Below are 14,213 nucleotides of genomic sequence, written 5' to 3'. Positions count from 1 at the left end.
ATGTGAAATTATATGGTTTTATGACCTAAGAGCATGGATTGTGTTACTCTGCCAGGAGGTGGTTGAGTAAAGCTCTGCACAGTCTATGTAGAAACTATTTCAGAAGAAAAATGCGCTCACCCAACCTGACAATCCCCCACAGCTCAGGGACTGTGAATGATGTTGCTGGCCTTTCTTACTCCCTTTTTATATTTTACAGTGTTTGTTTTGCATTGTTTATGCTTTTGCGTTTTTAATGTGTCCTTTGTTAGCCCTGAAAGCACTCTGGGGCAGCAATTTGCCCACATCACCCTGGCAGCCAGTCTACCCTCCTCGGCTGTCCCCAGGGAGCTCCATCTTTAAAGTCATGCCTCTGAAGGGTGCCCCAGAGCCCTTCTGCCATGTAGCCACAGTGGGCCAGGGTCCACCCTGTGGCACGATGGTGCCAACAGGTGGCTGTGTGCGGGGTGCCGGAGCAGCCACCCCCCTGGGAGCTGCACGCCACTGAGACACCATCCACCTCCTAATGTGCCTCCATGGCTCTGTTACTCACAGCTAAATTACAGTATTATGACTTCATTGTTGAGTCCCAATTCTCCTAATTATAGCCTAGAGATCTATTATTTGATTTGGTAACACCAAGTGCTTCTTTTCTAAATCATGTAATCTCTTGTAGCTTATTAATGTCAGGTTTGCGCACACGCAGGGACTTGGTTGTTTGCCAGGCAGAATCAAATTTTCAAATTTTCGCTGTGTTATGTTACAGGGCTTTGCTTGTTACAATCTAATTATATTGGCACTGAAATACCGAAAACCAATTTATATTAGAAAGCACTTTAACTCTTTCTTTGGAGTGAATTTACATGCGTAAGAGTCTGCCACACCATTGGTCTTTTTGTTTTTCCACTGGGAAATCCCTTCTGGAAAGGAGGTAAAAGTAACGGTCCTTTCTATTAAAAAGTCTGCCGTTTGTGGACAAAAAACATGAATGTGGCCATTCCCTTGTTTGGAGCATGGAGAAGGAAGGAAGCATGCCTCTTCCATTTTCCTGTGTTCTATTCCAGGCCTCCCTGCTGGGAGTGCCACTTGTCCAGGCACCCAGAAACTCTTGCTGGTGGGTGTTACCTGGTGGCAGTACCATCCCCAGCTTTGGACCATTTCACCTCCTTTCTGTCCTCTTCTTTCTTTCAGATGTATTTTCCCATGCTCTGTTTTCTACTAGGTTGCACGATGGGTCTTTTGTCCTGAAGACATTGCCCTTTGAAGACCAGGAAAGTCTTGCTGCCTAAGGAAGTTGCTTCAGCAGAGGGACCTCCTTTATTATCCCGCATTGCCTTCTCAGAGGATCTTGTGGCTGTTGCATCTGATTGTCAGGGTATTTGTCTTGCCACTGTATCCATTTCCCCAATAATGGCCATGGCTTTCTGATCCCAGGATCACTGCTCCTTGTCAGACTGTTATCACTAGGGAATACTATCTACATTTAAATCATCCAGTATCCCACCTTTGAAAAGGAGCCCTAACTTCCTCCAGGCTTTTTTTAAGGAACTCAATTTTAGAGTAGTTTTAGGTTCACAGAAAAATTAAGAGGAAGGTACAGTCTCACCCCTACACATGCATAGCTTCCCCCATCTCAATGTCACCTTCCCCACAGAGTACTACATATGTGACCTGGCTCCAACTTCACTTCTGTGTCATTCAGATCTATACTCTTGCTCACTCATTAACTTCAACAATACTGTTTTGTCTTGTTTGGTTTCTTCCTCAAATTCTCCTTTCCACTCTGTCGCATTTGTACACATTCTTTCCTCTGTCTGCAAATGTTCTTGGCATTTATGGCGTCCACTCATTCTTCACATATCAGAAAAAAATGTCACTTCCTTAGAGAATATTTTCTTTCCTTCTATTTAACCAGGTACCCCCCAACAAACACCTTATTTCATTTATTCTGCCTTGTATTTATTTGTTTTCTTCATTATTATCCCTCCCCACTCTTGAGAAACACTAAGATCCATGAGGGCAGAGATTTTGTTTTGGTCACCATTGAATTTCCACTGCCAAGTCCAGTGCCTGGCACATAGATGAAGATAAATATAGACTAAGGAATATGCTGCAGAGTGAAGGAATATGGATCCCAAGAAATTTATATTGTCTTATAATGGAGAAGAATCAATGTGTTACAACTTTTTGGACTTAACTGGCTCTCTTTCTTCTTTCCTTGATCCAATCATGTGGACCCCCTTCATTCTCCTTGAGACTACAGGGTATGGCCAGTCCTCTGCTCCTGAACAAGAAACCAAGGAGCCATCACAGGTTGGCACAGCTGTGACTTGGTGTCTCCATCCCAACTTCTTGAACCTGGTCTAATGATTCAGATCTTGTCTGAACCAAATACCTTGTCTTTTACGGTGCCTTCCCTGGACTTCCCTGGAGGTGGTTCTTACATGGTGCCCTCATGTTTCACTTGACCAGTGGCTAGTGGCAGCATAGGCCTCATCATGACCATGTCAAGGGTCACTCTTATTTAAGAGAAGGATGAAGGGGCGCCTGGGTGGCGCAGTCGGTTAAGCGTCCGACTTCAGCCAGGTCACGATCTCGCGGTCCGTGAGTTCGAGCCCCGCGTCCGGCTCTGGGCTGATGGCTCAGAGCCTGGAGCCTGTTTCCGATTCTGTGTCTCCCTCTCTCTCTGCCCCTCCCCCATTCATGCTGTGTCTCTCTCTGTCCCAAAAATAAAAAGAAACGTTGAAAAAAAAAAAAATTTTTTAAGAGAAGGATGAAGTGGTACAAGGTCAGGAACCCCTTTTCATGGCAATCAATCACTGAGTCACAGAAGGGTTCAGACAGATGGGAAACCAACAAGACCACCCCCTGAAGCAGGAAGAGAGGTTGGTCAGACACACACTGCCCCATGGAAGAGACCCACAGGAAACACTGATGGACTGAATTATGTACCCATTATGGCTCTGAATGAGACACTTGTGGAGTGAATCTGTGGATTAATGTGCCTACTTAATTGCAGTTGTAACAAATCATTGATCAAATTTGTGGAACTAGCTGATCCCTTTTTGCTCCTCCTAGTATGCTCTCCACAAGAGTGACCAGGTAAGGGGCTCCTGATCCACATATGAATACAAGGGAAGCCCCACCCCCTGGAATGAAGAAAACGGAGGGCCTCTTTCTCCTATTCTGTGGGTCTTCTAGAATATCCAAGATGCATTAAGGATTGGAAAGGTGCCCTCTTTTCAGAAACTCCAGCCAAAGAGCACAGAGCAAAGCAGATGTCTATGCCCGCTTTCCTTCAAGGAAAGGCTTGAAACACACTTCACAAGACTCTTCCATCATCTCTCATTTAGAGAGCCTGTGTCCCCAATGCTGTATCTTTGCCCCCTCTACCTGGAATGCTCTCCTGTTGCCACCACATTTCTGCTTGTAGACATTTAACCCATCCTTCACAGCCTGATAAAGGCATCTGCTCAAAGGAGTAGTCTCAGATCTACATGGTCAGAATCACACTCTGTCCCCACCGGCCCCATAATCAGGTGCTTATGCTGTCCATAGATGGGTTGTTCATACATCCCAGTTTCCTTGGGACCGTCCTGCTTTATGCCTGTCATGCCAGGATTCATTAATAGCATCTTTTCACCTTCAAAACTGTCTCAATTGAACGATAGACGGTATGGTGTGGTGGACACACCCTCTGGTGACCCCCATTGGGTCATATCTTTTTCTGACCCCTTCCCTTGAATGCAGGAAGAACTGGTGACTTGCTTCTGGCCAATAGAATGTGGCCAAGGTGACAAGATAGCCATCCTTTGGTTGTGTCACTTTTTATAAGACTCTGTCTTCGTGACTAAAGAGAGTGGGTCCCCTGCAGGCCTTGAAGAAACGAGCTGCTATGATGTGAACTGCCTGAGGGAAGGGCCTTAGGAACTGTGGGCAGGAACCATGGGCAGCCTCTACCTGCTGAAGGCCTTGGTCTTCTGGATGTAAGGAACTGAATTCTGCCAGCAGTCACATGGCCAGAGGAGGACCCCAAGCTCCAGCGAGGAAAATTGCGATTCCTCAATGACAGTCTCTGAGCCCTGAGCAGAGGACCCACGTTAGCTGTGCCTGGACTCCTGACCCACAGACACTGTGAGGTAAGGAACAGGTGTTGGTCGAAGCCGTTAAGTTTGTGGTCATTTGTTAGCAACAGTCAAAATTGATCCATATGGCAGCCTTGTTGTATTACTAACCAAGGGCTCAAATGGTCTTCTCTCTCTGACAGACTGGTATTTTCTTAAAGTTGGGGTGTATACCATATTCGTACCTCTGGTTTCCTATGGGCAGAGCAGTTACTTCCTACTCTGCAGGTACCACAGCACCTAGTGTAGCAGAGTACTTAAAAGCAAGGGTTCTGGCGTCCTAGTGCCTGATTTGAACCCGGGGCCTACCACTAACTAGCTATGTGATTTTAAACAAGATGTTTTAACCTTCCAGGGCCTCAATATTACCATCAAAAAAATGGAATTATAATATAGGGCTTTTCTCTGCAAGGTAAGATTTTTTTTTTTTTTTTTGTAAGTGGGCTCCATTGTGGAGCTTGAAATTATGACTCTGGGATCAAGACCTGATCTGAGATCGAGTCAGGTGCTTAACCGACGGAGCCACCCAGATGCCCCTGTGAGGTAAGATTATAGTGAGGATAAATTGATTTAATGTCAAAAAGTGTTTTACGGCCCCATGGCTCATGGTGCTGTGTAAATTTACTATCACTTGCATTCTTTGTTCTATTTCATCCTCATGCCATATCTGTTATTATCATCCCCATTTATAGATGAAGAAACTGAGCCATTAAGTAATTTTCTCAAAATTACACAGCTCATAAGTGGCAAAGAGATTCAAACCAAATCCGTACATGTTTTCCCCACTCTCTCCACACCTGCATCTCTCTTGCGGGTGCACATTTTTGAAAAAGAAAAACAAATGAAAACAAAGAGAACTTTTTTCAGAATTCCAGTGTATTTCCCAAGAAGCAGTACACAAACACACAGATGTCAAGTTTGGCTAAGCCCCATGTTCTGGAGTCACCTCTTTAGGCGTGGGTGGGTTTCTGGAAGCACAGGCAGACAATTTAGACAGTTTAGTGGAAGATGGTGACCCGTAAAGGAGCTCTGGGCCCATTAAGCTGACACACTACCTGACAAATGATGGGGGCTTTTAGACAATTCCAGGCTACTAAAACCTGGATATTTACATAAGTGCAGATTATCGGGATCCATAGATAATTTGCTACCTGCTCATTTTTAATGTGTTTGTGAACACTCATGAGAAGCTCATTAATTGTAAGTGTCTGTAAGCTTATTGGGTTGTAAACCAAGGTTGACAGCACAATAGGCACCGATAAAGGGAAGTGGCCCCTCTACCAGCCAGAAGGAGCAGGCATGCAAATCAGCCCTGGGGATAATTGACAAGATTGCTGGGATGCACATAAGCCCCTTATCTGAGCGAGTTTTATGTTCCTGTCCTTAGGTAACCAGCAGAGATACAAGCCACAGTCATGAGAGTCTAACTGCATTTAACCATGGTAGGGCGACAGGGTCAGGCACCCAGGCCCAGTAATTGGGGAAATGCGTGAAGTCCATGGCCTGACAAGGCTGAAATCCATTCGTTATTCTCTGCTTGGAATGCCCTTGCTCCTTCTCTAGACTGGCAGGCTCCAACTCATCATCTTTCAAGACAGTTCCTTCTCAAAGCTTTCTTTGACTTCGCCAGGGAGAATATTTCCCTTCTGGAGCTCCGAGAGCCCCTTGTACATCTTCTGAAATAGCTCTAACCCTACAGGTATCTGAAATGCCTGCCCTTTTCTCCATGCCCAAAAGAGTGCAGAACTCAGAAGTTCTTCATGGATGCCTTCCAGATATGCTACTTGAAACCACTGGTGAGCTAAGCTAATTTTGTAAATACTATGGGGGCCATGGAGAAGGAATCACATCAGGACATACCTTGGCTTTCACCATTTAGCTTGCTTCTTCCCCCTTCAGGACCCATGGGAGGGAACTCACAGGACTCACAGGGAAGGGCTGTAGAACTGAAAGCCCTGGGAGGCCACCTCACCCTACCAGGCTTTTCAAACATACAGTTTTTTAACAAAAGTGAGTTTCTGGGGTATATTACCTTATTAGAGACTAAAATAATATACTTTGATCGATCTTATTGTTGTTTTTTAAAGTTTATTTGTTTATTTATTTAGAGAGAGGGTGCATGCAAGTAGGGGAGGGGCAGAGAAGGAGAATGCCAAGCAGACTCTGACCTTCTTTGAGCCAGATGCGGGCTCAAACTCAAACTGTGAGATCGTGACCTAAGCTGAAATCAAAAGTCGGATGCTTAACTAACTGAGCCACCCAGGTGCCGTTCTATTGACCTTGTTGTATATATTCATATGTATATTATAGCAGACTTGTGATTCCAGAGAAGTAGAACATCCCTTGCACTTACTAGATACATGGTTGAATCCCTTGGCAGGATTCAATAGATAGAATACGCCACAGCAGATAGAAGCAGACAATGTGTGATGGCTCAAATGCAATGTAATGCTACTTCTTGCTTACATGGTAACCCCATGTGGTCGACCAGGGAATAGTCAGCTCTCTTCCATGCAGCAGTTCAGGGATCCATCCTTCTTTCATATTGGGACTCATTATCTTGTAGGGCATTGTCTTTGTCTGCACCAAAATGGCAGGACCAGAAAGAGCATGGAGTGAGACATGTGGCAGATTTTATTCCTCAACCCTCAAAGTGGCCACCATGTTACTTCCACTTAAATTCCACTGGCTAGAACTTACATAGTTATGCCCAACTACAAGAGCAGCTGGGAACCACCATTTTGCCATGTGTCCAGGAAGAAAAGGAAATGGATTTTAGCAAAGAGAAAGCAATCTGTATCACTTCCATCCAAGTTAGTTCTCTCCAGTTTCTCCCCCTTCGTACTCTGCATGGGGGACATAGATCATAACTGCACTGGGTTGCACACAGCCTCTACCACAGGCATCCCTCATATCTGAAGCATTCCTGAAGAATTCCATGTTTCTAGGTATTATTTATATTCAACTAGGTCCCACTTATTTCTATAATAATTTTGGAGCTGGGTCACCAAACAGAATACAAGTCCCATTTATGGATTTTTATATTTATACCAATCAGGTACCCCAATTTTGCCAATAGTTGATTCCTTTCACCTAAACCCTGCCATATGGTAGCCAAATATACAATTGGTTTCTCTGACCTTGTGGAAAGATTTCAACAAATTGATGTGTTAAACATAATACACAGCAAATGGTCATTTGGCTAACTCTGTGGGGCTTGACTTACCCATCTGCCACAACTACTTGGCCTTTGTTCTAGCACATAGCAAGAATATCTACCTGCAAGAGCCTCTTGAAGGTGTTATTCCAGAGGATGCCTCTGACAAGTGACAAGCTTACTCTTTCTAAATGGAGTTTCTGGACAATGGGCCTTTTGATGGTATGACTGTTTGGTCAAAAATTTGCCAATTTCAATGAGCAGAACTTCTGAAATGTAGGAAATGACTCATATGACCTACTCAAACTTAGAGTTCCTGGAACATGCTGGTGTCTGCTCTTAGTGACACCACAATTATGCCCAGTGCAAGACTAACCCATTTAAGGCCCATTATCTGTCTTTCAACTATTGTCAACCCTGCTGGGAAATGTTAATAAACAACAGGGATGAGCTGAAGGGAAAAATTTGCTCTTTGTTTTATGTTTACTTAAGGATACTTCCAGCTGAATATTATAGACTGCCCATCTAAAAAGTGGCTTTCAAACATCCACTCAGCTCACATAACAAGAAGTTAGGAGACAAGGCTTTGTGGTCAACATGTCTGCAATTTCTTGATTTTCTCCTCATGGTCACAAAGTGGCTGCTGCAATGCACTGTATCATGTCTTCACACAAAATCTAAAACAGGAAGTAAAAAACAGGTCTTTCTCTTGGAGTGTTCTGTGTCTTTATATCAGAAAGATCCTCTGCACACTCACATCAGCACACTGTTCCTTAAGTCTTATTACTTGTAGACCAATTATTTCTATATCAGCCATTCCCTTGTGTAATACAAGGAGCATATTTGATTTAGGATTAGAATGATTCATGTTCTAGAAATTAATATATTGCCCCAAATTTTGTCTGTTACCTGGAAAAAAAATTGGGTGCTGCTAGAAAAAAGTAGGGATCATTTGTAGGTAAGCAATCAGTTTCTCCAGGAGTTTCTAGCTTTTTTGTTGTACTAAGCCTGATTAAGAGAGAACATTATTCCTGCTTTGACTGTTATGACTCACTATGGACCAACTCACACTGTCCAAACACTGTGTCCACTCACAGAAAAGCTTTCATGAAACCATGCTTTAATGTAGTAATCTCACTTTCCACTAAAGCATTTCTTTTTATTGCTAAAACAACAACTACAACTAGTGAGTGCTTACTATGTGCTGAGCACTATAGCTAGGGATTTACACACATAATCTGATTATGGTCACCAAATGAGCAAGATGAGGTTGATACTGTGAAATCTTCATTTTGCAAATAAGGAACCTGAATCTTAACATGGTTCAATGCTTTTCCTTTAGTTCACACAGATAGTAAGGGGTGGAAACTAAATTTGAACCTAAGACCTTTGGCTTCAGAATCTAATTTGTTTTAACCATTATACTCTATTGACTTTGTTTCCTATATTATGAAGTGCCCTTCATACATATACTCCTATGACAAATTCACAGATTTCAAGACTTGAAAAACTTGTCCCTACAGGGCTTTCTACAAGAATACAAAAAAATTAAAGCAATATACCTAATATGGTTTTTGGTTTCTAGGAAGCTTGGAGGTTTGTTTTTTTTTTTTTTTTTTTTTTTTTTTTTTTTTTTCCCCTTGCTATTGTTTTCTTCAGTCAGAGATTCTTTTTTTGTTTTTAATTTTTTTTAATGTTTATTTATTTTTGAGAGAGAGACACACAAAGCGTGAGCAGAGGAAGGTCAGAGAAAGAGAGAGACAGAATCTGAAGCAGGCTCCAGGCTCTGAGATGTCAGCACAGAGCCCGACACGGGGCTCGAACCCATGAACTGTGAGATCATGACCTGATCCCAAGTCAGACGCCTAACCAACTGAGCCACTCAGGTGCCCCAGTCAGAGATTCTTAATAAAGTTTTCTCTCCTCTCATCCTGCTTTTATTTTTTAATACTTAATTTTGTCTTTTGCAAATCTTTTGGCTCTAATACATCCATTCTTTGATTGGAAGCCACATATTTTAGTTTAGTTTTAGGTTTTTATTTTTTAAGTGATTTATTTTAACAGAAAGTGTGCTAGCAGGGGAGGGGTGGGGAGAAAAGGAGAGAGAGAATTCCAGGCTCCACACATTCAGCATAGAGCCTGACATGGGGCTAGAACTCATGAGCCATGAGATTGTGACCTGAGCTGAAATCAAGTCAGATGCTTAAGTGACTGAGCCACCCAGATGCCCTTTAGAAGCCGTTTTGAGGGGTAAGCAAATCTAAGGTTGTATGATTGTATGCATGCTGAAAGTTAAGGAATGAAAAGTACAGATGTCCAGGACTTATTTTGAAATGCATCAAAAAATAGGTTAAATTCATGCATGGATGGAAGGACCAATAAATGAATAGGAAAATATGTTATAAGCAAAGGTGAAATGCTAATTGTAGAAGCTAAGTTGTGGACATATGGGTTTCACCATATAATTCTTTCCACTCTTCTGTGTTGAACATTCTCATCATAAAATGTTGGAAATACGTCAATAAGATTTTAGATACATTTTTATAAAAGAATCTCACAGAGGCGCCTGGGTGGCCCAGTCGGTTAAGTGTCCGACATCAGCTCAGGTCATGATCTCATGAGTTCGAGCCCCGCGTCGGGCTCTGTGCTGACAGCTCAGAGCCTGGAGCCTGCTTCGGATTCTGTGTCTCCCTCTCTCTCTGCCCCTCCCCTGCTCACACTCTGTCTCTTTGTCTCTCTGTCTCTCTCTCTCTCAAAAATAAACAAACATTATAAAAAAATTAAAAGAATGTCACAAAAAAGCAATTCTTTCTAAGTAACAAGAGGTAAATAGAGGTCAAATAATGGCGAGTCTTATATACCAACCTGAGAAACTGGGACTTAATCCTCCAGATAATCAAGGGATGCTGGAAGATTTAAGCAGAGGACTAAAATGTAAGACAGAGCTTGTGACATGCAGGAGGAATGGGTGGGAGCAAGGTGGAGACAGAGAGACCAGTCAGAGGTTGCTGTGATAGCCCAGACTGGAGTGAATGATGGTATCTGAGCAAAGCTGGCCACAGGGATAGAAGTGAATTCAAGGAAAAAACTTGAGAGAAAAATAAGGAGGCTTAATACCTGAAGGCTTGTGGGGATATAGGACTATCTAGTATGACTCAAGTTTCTGGCCTGGAGCGCGGGGAGTGGGGAGGCCATTCTTCGCAGGGGAGAGCAGGAAGCACAGGGAAGCCCCCATACCCTTGGAACAGATCCATTTCTCTCTCTGGGGAGCCCAGAAGCCCCACCACGGCCTGGGATCTGCTGAAACTCTGGATTTCTCCCCTGTGGATATTTTCCTTTTCTGCTTCCAAATAGTGTGAATTCATGCTCCACTCTCCTCTACGGTCAGTGCCTGCTGAGAAAGAGCACTACAGATGGCTTCTGAAATGCTTTCCAAGCCATCTGGAGCACAGGTTGTGGGGAAGCTCCCCGCCACGGGCCCAGCTCTGCCTCCCCGGTCCTTGCCTTCACATCCCTGTCTGCTGTCTCTCAGAAGCAAACCCACACTTCATTACGAAATTACAATTGTTTCCAAGGACCTCAAAGAGGGAAAATGAAATTGTTTTCCGCTTTGAGTATAGTCACAATAAAATGACTATGGGGGTGGGGGGCAATGTGCTCTTCTTGGATAAATGAGGAGCAGAAATACTCTTTTACAGTTTGTCATAAAGATCGCAATAGAATTTTTCACAAGACAAATACAATCAATGATTGAGGGAAGATGAGGGCATCCATATTTGTTCTTCCTTGGACATCACACACAGCGAGTGTCATCTTTGGTCTCTCCCAAGCTGGGGAAGTGGCAAGACAGGCTTCTGATTTGTTCTCCCAGTTACACCAGCTCCCTCCAGAGCTCAGAACCCTGGCAGCTGGCCTCTGAGGGCCCTGCAGGCTGGATGATGGGTCTTCCTCTCATGTAGTATGTTCCATGCCACTTGTGTGTACCTCTCCACCAGCTTCCTTGTTGAAATCAGTGTCTGGAGCCCGAGCCAAATTCAGCTTATTTAGATGGAGCACTGGCCACATACACTAAGCATGCACATTTTACTCTGTAAAGTAAGGAGTGACCTTCTTGTTTTCCAGATGGGAAGACCGAGACTCGAGAGGCAAAAGTGCTTGCCCCAGGTCTCCCAGCTGGTACATACAGATCCCCAAAGTTTTTCGCCCTATTCCAAACTGCCTCTTCTCCCCTTGGGATCCAGCCCTTTACAAGGCACCAGTGACTGGTAAAGTCTAGCGGAAATCATGCAGGATTCAGTGGCCAAGCCCTTGAACCTTGGGAAAGTCACTCAGAGATTTTTTTTGCATCTTGACATCCAAATTGGCAAAAAGGAAAGAAATCGATTTGACCTTAGAGGTTTGGATTTTGTAAGGCGTAACTGTGAGAACAATTACTTAATTGTAATAGTTAACAATGGTAATTGTCCAGGAGTATAGGCTCAAAACAAATTAGTTCCTTAATGAGGCATTTGTTAGCTTGTTCTGAGATGACATAATGCCTTAACTCTAATGAAGATACAGAAAAAAGGATTTTAAAAACGGTGCTTAATGTATAACTCGGTGTTCTATCTCTTCTTCCGTGTGACGTGTGGGTATACTCTCTCTGTCCCCATCCTGAGCTCCAGCCTGTGCCTGAAGGCAGAAACCAGAAGTGTGTCCTTGTCTCCCATCCTGAAAACAGAATAGTTTGGTACATTTGGAAGTGCGTTGTGTGCTAGGAGAGCACTTCCAAAAGCAAGTCTCTAATGCAGAGTGGAGTTTACCTCCCAAACGATTCCAGTGAGTAAGCCTTGTTGATGCTTGACTACTGGTTTTAAAGAAAGGTTGGGGTTTCAGCACCCTGAGTTCTCAAGATGTCATTTGTGACCAGGAGTCTCCAATTTGCTGCCTTCTAGGAGCTGTGTGAAGACCCACACCAGCCTCCCAACCCGGGGTCTAGGAGGAAAGGAGGCAGCAGCTTGTACACAGCTCTGTCCCCACTTGGTCACCCTTCAGATGTTGACAAACAGCTCGCGTTGCCCTCTGACACCCTTTCTCTCCTCTCCCTACCCAGTTGAATGACGCAGCTTTGCACCACGCTGGGGACTGCAGGAAACCTGCTGCTTCCTAATGCCCAGCACTGCCCTTCCCAGGCCGGGTTTTGCACCTATAAGCTTGAGTTGATGCCAAATGACATGCCTCTTCCTTTAACGCTCTTTTAAGCCTACACATTTAAAGGCCTGGCTTGGACGCTTCATTGGCACAAAGTGTTTGGGATCTTTGACTTTCCAGTAATAAATAAATCAGAGATTAGAGTAAGAGCTGCTAAATCTCAGAAATCTGCCTCCAGTTTATCGCAAATCTCCTTATGTATTCAGATACTTTGGATATACATTAAAGTCTCTGGCCCATATTTATGATTCTGAATATTGCGTTAACTTTTTTACAAATACATCAATAATTGGCATAGGAGTAGGGAGGGACCTACTTCAGCCGATGCCCCAACCATTACCCTCTCTTGGCAATAATTGCTGATACTTGTGAGGAATTAAAAGCGTCGTGGAAAATTCCACAGATTTTTCCCCTGTCTCCTGGGAACTCAGAAGCCCCTGGAGAAGTAAAATGATCCTTGGCATCATCATCAGGAGACAAGGGAGGTAATAAGAGTCCTCCCCTACGAGACGGGGTTGAAGAGGTATGAGGTGCTTTGAGGATGAAGGGCAAGTTGCTCATGTGGGGTTTTATCGGGGATGTCTGGGGGCCCACTCTCCTATCAGTATCTTCTCTTCCATTTGGATTGAATTCAACAGTATGGCCTTTTCTACTTACTCAGGGCCATCAGTGAGGAGGTGAGGTAGGGGCATATGAAGGCACAAAGAGTTTGGGGTTGTGGGAGAAGAGAAGACAGAGAGCTGTGAAGAGCTTCATCACCTCCCTAGCTGGACTTCTTGTTGGAACAGTGACGCCATACAAGCATCACTCATGAGGCAGGGTGCGTGCAGATCAGGGAGACCAGAAGATAGAGGGAAAGAGAAACCATGCTGTAAGGGAAGAGCTGAAGAGCCCAGGGCTTAAGCTCTGTTTTCATGGTCAGAGAAACCAGAACCAGAAGACACAAAGGAAGATATTCCCATGACATTTTAAAGGTGCCCCCAGTGAAGGGAGGGGCAATGGAATACTGCCATTTTCTGGGCACTTACAATGAACCAGGGTCTGTATGAGGCATTTTGTGTATTTTTGATCACGAAGTTCTCACCTTGTCTCTGAAACTTTCTGTGCTGAGAGGACTGGAAGTCAGAGAAGTCACAGAACTCACCTCAGATCCCAGAGCTAGTGAAGAGCAAGAGAAGGGCTTCGATTTGAATTTCCACTTCACGCTGACCCTATTCCGGTAAGTGATCAAGCAGAGGCTGTGTGACCTCATGGTGAGGGATTGAAGAGGGACCTACATGGACCTAGGCTCACTCTAGCTGCTCTCCAAGGTCCCTTCCAGCTCTGAAGCTCTGTGCACAGCCCTGGTGGCCTGGTGAAGCGTGACTGAGGGCTGAGGAGAAGGCAGAAGGGAAGCTTTGTGGGCAAGGCGTCTGTTTAGCAGAATGAAGTGAATGACAAATGGGCCTCCCCCGGGACTGATTCCCTCTCACTGTACCCAACAATAAAATGCTTCACAAAGAAACCTGACAATTTAGTTGTTAATTCAAAACATCCTTCTCCAAGCTGCCTGTAACTATAACCTAATTGTTGCAAGATGGTGGTTTACCAAAAAAAAAAAAAAAAAAGAAAAAGAAAAGAAAAGAAAGTAAAATCACATTAAATACAAATGTGCATTTCTTCTGTAATAAACTCACTCTATTCTTGTGTTCATTTTACCCTGTTGTCTTTTATGTTACCATTAGATTTTTAATCTGCACACTAAACATTTATTTCTATAAAAA

General features: G+C 43.8%; 1 long non-coding RNA gene across 1 annotated transcript; it reads left to right on the top strand.

Moving 5' to 3' along the window:
- Positions 1-2,747: 2,747 nt before the first annotated feature.
- LOC123601420 lies at positions 2,748-12,109 on the top strand. Its single transcript, XR_006714104.1, has 3 exons — positions 2,748-4,118; positions 5,803-5,899; positions 11,383-12,109. It is a non-coding gene; the product is annotated as an uncharacterized LOC123601420 (long non-coding RNA).
- The last annotated feature ends 2,104 nt before the right edge of the window (positions 12,110-14,213 follow it).

This window comes from Leopardus geoffroyi, chromosome D1 (assembly GCF_018350155.1).
Source record: "Leopardus geoffroyi isolate Oge1 chromosome D1, O.geoffroyi_Oge1_pat1.0, whole genome shotgun sequence".
Taxonomy (NCBI): Eukaryota; Metazoa; Chordata; class Mammalia; order Carnivora; family Felidae; genus Leopardus; species Leopardus geoffroyi.
The sequence above is the reverse complement of the archived record's forward strand: the minus strand, read 5'-3'. Positions and strand labels throughout refer to the sequence as shown.